The sequence below is a fragment of the Leucoraja erinacea genome, chromosome 26 (genome assembly GCF_028641065.1).
Source record: "Leucoraja erinacea ecotype New England chromosome 26, Leri_hhj_1, whole genome shotgun sequence".
NCBI lineage: Eukaryota > Metazoa > Chordata > Chondrichthyes > Rajiformes > Rajidae > Leucoraja > Leucoraja erinaceus.
In genome coordinates, this window is record NC_073402.1 from 13,836,051 (window position 1) to 13,845,297 (window position 9,247).

At 39.9% G+C, this 9,247-nt stretch overlaps 1 non-coding gene across 1 annotated transcript; it reads left to right on the top strand.

Annotated features, from left to right (window-relative positions):
• The first annotated feature begins 4,607 nt into the window (after positions 1–4,607).
• Positions 4,608–4,713, top strand: LOC129709983 (U6 spliceosomal RNA). Its single transcript, XR_008725612.1, has one exon. It is a non-coding gene; the product is annotated as a U6 spliceosomal RNA (small nuclear RNA).
• Positions 4,714–9,247: the final 4,534 nt, after the last annotated feature.

A 9,247-nucleotide genomic window follows, 5' to 3' on the forward strand; every position in this document is an offset into this window, starting at 1 on the left:
GGAGACCAAAACTGTACGCAATACTCCAGGTGTGGTTTCACCAAGACCCTGTACAACTGCAGTAGAACCTCCCTGCTCCTGTACTCAAATCCTTTTGCAATGAAAGCTAACATACCATTCGCTTTCTTTACTGCCTGCTGCACCTGCATGCCTACCTTCAATGACTGGTGTAGCATGACACCCAGGTCTCGCTGCATCTCCCCCTTTCCCAATCGGCCACCATTTAGATAATAGTCTGCTTTCCTGTTTTTGCCACCAAAATGGATAACCTCACATTTATCCACATTATATTGCATCTGCCAAACATTGGCTGTGAATAACCAATATAATTGCAATATGACCAGTAAACACAACTCAGATTCTCCATTCACCAATAAACCCTCTCACTCCGATTATAGAAACATAGAAACTTAGAAAATAGGTGCAGAGGTAGTGCATTCAGTCCTTCGAGTCAGCACCATTCAATATGATCATGGTTGATCATCCAAAATCAGTTCCCTGTTCCTGCTTTTTCCCCATATCCCTTGATTCCTTTAGCACTAAGAGCTAAATCTAACTCTCTGTTGAAAACATCCAGTAAATTGGCCTCCAGTGCCTTCTGTGGCAGAGAATTCCACAGATTCACACCTCTCTGGGTGAAAAGTTTTACCTCATCCCAGTCCTAAATGGCCTACCCCTTGTTCTTAAACTGTGACCCCCTGTTTCTGGGCTCTTCCAACATCGGGAACATTTTTTCCTGCAATGTTATCACATTCTTCTCTTTGTAAAATGGCAAATATTAAAAAAATCATCAATATTCAAAGCTAAATTTGTGGTTCAAACCAGACCTAATTCATTGATGAAGATGAATAAATATATAAAACAGAATTGGGCAGCACAAAGGCATAGTTGTAGAGTCACATGAAAGAACTCAGTACTGAGGGAAAGAAAAAAGGGCAGTTTATTAAACTATATCTTTTTTAAGTTAAGATAAAACTGACTGTTTTCAAGTAAGTTTTAAAGAAGCAAGTTTTAAAGAAAGTAGTTTGTTTTAAAGAAGTAAGACAAAGATTAATCACTATAGACTGGGCAGTTTTTGCAAGATGCACATAATCCTAAAGGATAACACATTTACCTCAATAAAGAGCAAACAGGGAAAGTAATATATTCTAATATGTAATTTCCCCCCTAAAAATAGCTTTCGGGATCTTCTTTGCAGCTGCTCAAGTCTAATATTAAAATAAAGAGCTTAAATGAAAACAAAGAACAATAGATTCTTTAAGAAAAGCATTAAAAGTGCAAGACGGAAATACAAACGAAAATGGTGAGATATCTTTCAGGAAAGGAACTTTCTTAAATTGTAATATATATGGCTGGAAATATTAAAAAATCAAGATAAAAATTCTTAATATGATGGCTTCCACCCAAGGGTAATACAATAAGTTGATGAGGAAAATGTTTATGAATCAGACATTTTCTTTCAAGCCTTGTGGCAGAAATTGTCTGATTGCATTGGGAACATTGCCAGTGTGACTATTATTTAGGAAGATTAATGAGATAAAACTAGGAAATGCTAGGCCAGTAGGACAACATCAGCTGCAAATAGGTTTCTGAAATCTATTTTTAGGGATATAATGACATATTTGAACTTATCGGAGAAACACAAAAAGCTGGAGTAATTCAGCTGGCCTTGACCCTGAAACATCATCCATTTCTTCTCTCCAGAGATGCTGCCTGTCCCGTTGAGTTACTCCAGCTTTTTCTGTCTATGTTTGGTTTAAACCAGCATCTGCAGTTCCTTCTTGCAAATATTCTGAGGAGTACATTTATCTAGTGACGAGGGAAGTTGGGTTATTAACCATATAACCATATAACAATTACAGCATGGAAACAGGCCATCTCGGCCCTACAAGTCCGTGCTGAACAACATTTTTTCCCCTTAGTCCCACCTGCCTGCACTCATACCATAACCCTCCATTCCCTTCTCATCCATATGCCTATCCAATTTATTTTTAAATGATACCAATGAACCTGCCTCCACCACTTCCACTGGAAGCTCATTCCACACCGCTACCACTCTCTTAGTAAAGAAGTTCCCCCTCATATTACCCCTAAACATCTGTCCCTTAATTCTGAAGTCATGTCCTCTTGTTTGAATCTTCCCTATTCTCAAAGGGAAAAGCTTGTCCACATCAACTCTGTCTATCCCTCTCATCATTTTAAAGACCTCTATCAAGTCCCCCCTTAACCTTCTGCGCTCCAGAGAATAAAGACGTAACTTATTCAACCTATCTCTGTAACTTAGTTGTTGAAACCCAGGCAACATTCTAGTAAATCTCCTCTGTACTCTCTCTATTTTGTTGACATCCTTTCTATAATTGGGCGACCAAAATTGTACACCATACTCCAGATTTGGTCTCACCAATGCCTTGTACAATTTTAACATTACATCCCAGCTTCTATACTCAATGCTCTGATTTATAAAGGCTAGCATACCAAAAGCTTTCTTTACCACCCTATCTATATGAGATTCCATCTTCAAGGAACTATGCACGGTTATACCCAGATCCCTCTGTTCAACTGTATTCTTCAATTCCCTACCATTTACCATGTACGTCCTATTTTGATTTGTCCTGCCAAGGTGTAGCACCTCACATTTATCAGCATTAAACTCCATCTGCCATCTTTCAGCCCATTTTTCCAAATGGCCTAAATCACTCTGTAGACTTTGGAAATCCTCTTCATTATCCACAACACCCCCTATCTTGGTATCATCTGCATACTTACTAATCCAATTTACCACACCTTCATCCAGATCATTGATGTACATGACAAACAACAAAGGACCCAACACAGATCCCTGAGGCACCCCACTAGTCACCTGCCTCCAACCCGATAAACAGCCATCCACCATTACCCTCTGGCTTCTCCCATTCAGCCACTGTTGAATCCATCTTGCTATTCCTGCATTTATACCCAACAGTTGAACCTTCTTAACCAACCTTCCATGAGGAACCTTGTCAAAGGCCTTACTAAAGTACATATAGACAACATCCACTGCTTTACCATCGTCAATTTCCCTAGTAACCTCTTCAAAAAATTCAAGAAGATTAGTCAAACATGATCTTCCAGGCACAAATCCATGTTGACTGTTCCTAATCAGACCCTGTTTATCCAAATGCTTATATATATTATCTCTAAGTATCTTTTCCATTAATTTGCCCACCACTGAAGTCAAACTATTGTTCTTAGAATGGAGAACGTTAGGAGAATGTTTCATAAATGTTTTCAAAATCATGAAGGGCTTTGATAGTATTAATAAACCTAAGCTCTCAATCATAAAAACAGCATTGTTTTAAGATGAGTGGCTAAAACAAGTTGAAGGGGATTTGTGGAAACAATTTTGGATGGACAGCAGCTGATTATAATGTGGAATCCAATCTGAATTCCATCAGATGGAATAAGTTTCAAATGTAAATTGCATCAGATAATATAAAGCAAATTGTTTATCGAGATATGGAGAAAGAGCATAGGGAGTTGGATTAATGAGACCCAATATTTGCATGATCACTGCTTTTATATGATGATACGCGTGTCGGCATCGCTAAAAAGTCAAATTAAAAAAAAATTCTTAATATTCCAAAAATATTACTGAAATTTTAAAAATAAAATGTATTAATTAAATTAGTCGGTCTTGCCCTTAAACAGTTTAAGCAGCGTATAGGACATCAATCTCTCATATGCGCCAACAGCAAGGAATGATATGCATACCCACATCTTTTTGTCTACAAAACAAGATTTAGGTGGCCTTGTTTGAAATTGTATCGTTCTATCAATCTCATGCAAAGAATGAAGAGTCCATAGCGAAGCTGGCTAATGCCACGAAGTTTAAGTTTTGTTTAGATTTATTATTGTCACATGTACCGAGGTAAAATGAAAAGCATGTTTTCCATGTTATACAATCAGGTCAGATAATACCATACATAAATCCAATCAAGTCAAACAAGTACAATAGAGAGAGCAAAGGAGAAGATATGAGCACATCAATAAATGACTTCCTGTTTAAAGGACTCTCATATACATTGGTTCAAGTTGTCAATATTTCCAGATGGATGACAACTCACATAAAGTACATCTACATTAATATACTTATTCGTGACATTCTCCAAATGTAAACCGTGATGTGCAAATCACCAAGAGGCATCTTGTAAGGATATGAAATATGGAGTAACAGAGCCATGAAAAGATACAGCAGGGAAACAGGTCTTTATCCCACTGAGTCCACGTTGACTATCAGCCGCCCCTTGGCCTAATCCCATGATAATCCAGTTTTTAGTTCTCCCTACATTCTCATCAAGCCCCCCCCCTCCGAGGAAACTCATATGGTCACAGGAAGAACATGTAAACTCCACACAGGCAGGACCTGAACCACATTTAATACTGTGAGGTCTTTGTCTTTCTCTCTCTCTCTCTCTCCTGTAGCCTTTGTCTCCTGCAAGATACGATGCTGGTCTGGTTCCCATGAAAGTGTCCCTTTAAAGATTGGCACCTAGCCAAGTTTCGGTAGATGTGCAAAATTTTGTAAGATCCAGTCCAGCGTTGCATAGGATCCATTTTAACTAGTTTCTGTGCTCGCTTCAGCAGCACATAACTAAAATTGGAACGATACAGAGAAGATTAGCATGGCCCCTGCGCAAGGATGACACGCAAATTCGTGAAGCGTTCCATATTTTTTTTTTAAACTAAAAAAAAAAAAACTCTAGTTTCTGAGTGTTAACTACTCCAATGCCATTTCAAGCATCTTTTAGGCTAACTCCATAACATTGTGTAAGGGTCCTGAGCAGGCATTGTTGCTAAATACAGTCACATTCTTTCACTCCAATTATAGGTTCAATTCAATTTGCAGACATTAGTGTTTTAGTTGGGTTTAGCATAACTTTCAGCCTTTCATATTCTTTCTCTGTTAGGCAGCTTTCAGCTGGCAGCTGCATTCATATATGATTCCATTGGGCCTATTTATAAATCTCGGGGCCTTGCACGCTATATTAACTGCTGTGTTGCCCTGCATGCCTCCTTCAAAGGTAAGCATAAATTACCCTAGAAATTGGGTTTCACTCATATTTGGTGCATTAACAGGTGCTGTGTCTTGGCCAAATGCCAAAGTGTGGCTACCAAAAAAAGAATTGTGAGACTGTGATATTCCTGCTTTAAGAAACCCCTATAGAGGTTTCACCCTTTCACGGACAGTCGCGTCTGACCCACACATTCACAGACAGCAGCTGCTTGCTGAGCTCACAAGATTTCACTCCTGCTCAAGCTCCATACCCCTCCATTTCCTGCATCTAAAAGCCTCTTAAACTCCACTATTGTATGTACTTCCACCAGCATCCTAGGCAGCACCTTTCAGGAACTGACTCTTCTCTGTTAAAAAAACATCTCCTTTAAACTCTTCCCCTCTCACCTTAAAGCTACGCATTTCTGGTATTTGACATTTCCACCCTTTTAAAACAATTCTGATAGCCTATCCTATCTCTACCTCTCAATTTAATAAACCTATGAAATTTTCCTTCTGCCTCCGACACTCCAGTGAAAATAATCCAAATTTGTCCAACCTCTCCCTATAGCTAATGTCCTCTAACTCTAGGACAAAGGTTCTGTCCACCGTAACCGCGCATCTCATAATTGTATATACTTATATCACGCCTCCCCTCAGCCTCCGATGCTCCACGGAAAACAATCCAAGTTTGTCCAACATCTCCTCATAGCAAATGCCTCCAATCCAGGCAGCATCTTAAATAACTACTTCTGCATTCCCTCCAAAGCCTCCACATTGTTCCTGTAAAGGAATGACCAGAACTGCACACAATATTCTTAATGCGGCATAACTAGTCCTATAATGCTGTAGCATGACTTCCTGATTTTCATACTCAATGCCCCAACTGATGAAGGCTATTTTACCATGCCTTCTTTACCACTCTGTCTACTTGCATTATAGACAATAGACAATAGACAATAGGTGCAGGAGTAGGCCATTCGGCCCTTCGACCCGGCACCACCATTCAATATGATCATGGCTGATCATCCCCAATCAGTGCCCCGTTCCTGCCTTCTTCCCATATCCCCTGACTATCTTTAAGAGCCGTTTCTAGCTACTACTTTCAGCCAGCTGTGGGCGTGGACCCAAAAATTCAATCAAGTTAGTAAGACATGTGCATACAAAGCCATGCTTATTGTCCCTAATTAACCCATTATTTTCTAAATAATCTGTTCCAAATAATCCTCTCCAACATTTTCCTTACCACTGATGTGAGACTCATCATCCTATACAGAGTGCAGAATGTAGTTCACATCAGTTCCACAGATGAACTTCGATGTCCACAATTGGATAGAGGTGAATCGGATAGTACACAGCATCTATCGCTATGACACTCTGTTAGTCACTGATTGCCAATCTGAGAAAACTCATTTACCCCCAATAACTGTTTCCTTAGCCACCCATGGTGGCACATTGATAGAGTTGCTGCCTTGGAGCGCCAGAGACCCGGGTTCGATCCTGACTATGGGTGCTTGTCTGTACGGAGTTTGTACGTTCTCCCAGTGACCTGCATGGGTTTTTTCCAGGTGCTCCAGTTCCCTCTGACAGTCCAGTTTCCTCTGACACACAGGTTTGTAGGTTAATTGGCTTGGTATAAATTTAAATTGTCCCAAGTGTGTGTAAGATAGTGCTAATGTGCAGGGATCGCTGGTCGGTGCGGACTCGGTGGGCCGAAGGGCCCTTTTCCATGCTGTATCTCTAAACTAAACTAAACTAAACTAAACCCATGTCAATATATTATTTCAACCTTATCTAGTCCAGTAGGCTTTTGTGTGGATTAACCTTCCCTTTCCAAATAAAATAACCAGGCAAGTACAAACTTTCTTGATGTCAGTAAGCTTGTGTTTCTGGTAAAATTCTGAAAATCATTTTATCGTTTTCTAAGATACTTCTATATCCTATGTGCACTACAAGAGACCAGGTTGTGTGCGTTCTGGCTCTACTGGTTTTGAATAGCCAAGCAAACAAATCTTGACATATTCACGCACCAGACTCCTGTCAGTCAATTTTCTCCCTGTGGATTTTTCAAGCTGTGCTGTTATAATCCAACCATCAAAGAGAAACCAATGATATTCCATGTCTCTTTTAGCATCAAGAATCACAAATCACATCTCCACACTCAAGGACAGTTTCATCCCAGCTGTTAACAGGCAACTGAACCAACCTACTACAACCAGAGAGCAGCTACCTACCTCTTTGGTGACCCTCGGAGTATCCTTGATCGGACTTTGCTGGCTATACCTTGCACTAAACATTATTCCCTCATCTTGTATCTATACACTGTAAATGGCTTGATTGTAATCATGTATTGCTTTTCTGCTGACTGGTCAGCATGCAAAGAAAGCTTTTCACTGTACCTTGGTACACGTGACAATAAACTAAACTGTAAACTGTCTGAAGTTTACAGACAGGGGAAAGGCTGACAGGATTGGAGAAAGTGGAACAAAGTTCAGGTAGGATTAGGTTTCATCTGGGTTCGGGGAGTGTGCACGCACCTTTGGGATATAAAAGAAAATAGACCCCCGGGATTATGTAGCATGGGGATCTCCTGCTGTTGATAGCAGCTCTATAATAGCAAAGAAGCTTAACATTTTTTCCACATCTCAAAATTATCAAATGCCATCCTTAGGCTGAAATAGGCTTTACAACATTCAAGCATTTTTCTATTTGCGAATGCTTTAAATCCAGGATTTACAGAAGTCATATCAAAATGCAGACAGCTACATTTAGATTTTCCACACATGAGTGGCGAATCTTAAAATAACTTACACCGATGGAAAACAGTGAATTGAGAAGTTTGGAAATCCCATAAGCATTTCATTGGGCTGTTCGTTACATTGTAGAAGTATTGAATCTGTCACGAACTGGAATCATAGTCATACAGCACAGAAACATGCCTTTTGGCATAATTTGTAGCACAATCATGCCAAACAAGATACTCCTTCTAAGATTGCCCCATATGCCCACGTTTGTTCCATATCCCTGGTCCAATTGTTTTTAAATGTTGCTAATGTATCTGCCTCAACTAGTTCATCTATGAGTTTGTTCCATGTACCCACCATTCTCCACATGGAAAAGTTTTCTCTTGGGCTCTTGTTAAATCTTTTACCATAAACCTATGCCCTTCAGTTCTTGAATTCCTCCAATCTCGGTAAAAGTTACTGGAGATTCACCCTATCAATTTGCCTCATAATTTGATAAACCTCTTTAGGATCTCCTCAGCCTTCTGCAGTCTAAGGAATGAAGTCCTAGCCTGCTTAATCCCACCCTATAGCTCAGAACTTTGTGTCATAGCAACATCCTCATAAATCTCTGAATACTTTTCAACTTAAAAGCATCTTTCCTATAGCAGGGTGACAAAAATTGAACACAATACTCACAAACGTTTTGTGCATCTGGAGCATTTTGATCCAAGTTCTATACTCAGTTCCCTGAATAATGAAGGCCAGCATGCTAAAATCCTTCTTCATCACTCTTTCTACCTGCGATGCCACTTTCAGTGAACAATGTACTTGCACTCCTCAATCTCAATGCTCTGCAACACTCCCCAGGGTTCAACTGTGCATTATAAATGTCCTACTCTAGTTTGACTTTTCAAAATGCAACATCTCACACTTATCTGAATTGAACTCTATTTGGCGTTCCTCAACCACTTGTCTTGCTGATCAAGATTCCACTATACATAATTATCTTTACTGTCTACAATACCACATATTTTAGGATCTGAAGAAGGATGCCAACCTAAAATGTCCACCTAGCCATGGCCTACAGACATGTTGCTTCACCCGTTGAATTATTCCAGCGCTTGTGTCTATTTTTGTAAACCAGCATCTGTAGTTCCTTGTTTCTACCTATCTTAGTGTCATCAGCAAACATGCTAGTTATGCCTTGTAAATTCTCATCCAAATCATTGATATAGATGTCAAACAGCAATGGGCCCAGTGCCAAGCCCTGAGGTACACGACTATTCACCATCCACCCTCGGCTTCCCACCATGAAGCCAATTTTGTATCCAGTTAGCTCGCTCTCCCTGAATCCTCTGTGATCTAACTTTCCAGAGCAGCCTACCATGGAAAACCTTGTCAAAGGCCTTGCTAACGCCCATACAGACTACGTCTATGACCCTACCCTCATCAGCCTTCTTGGTTACTTCTTTAAAAGAACACATTCAGC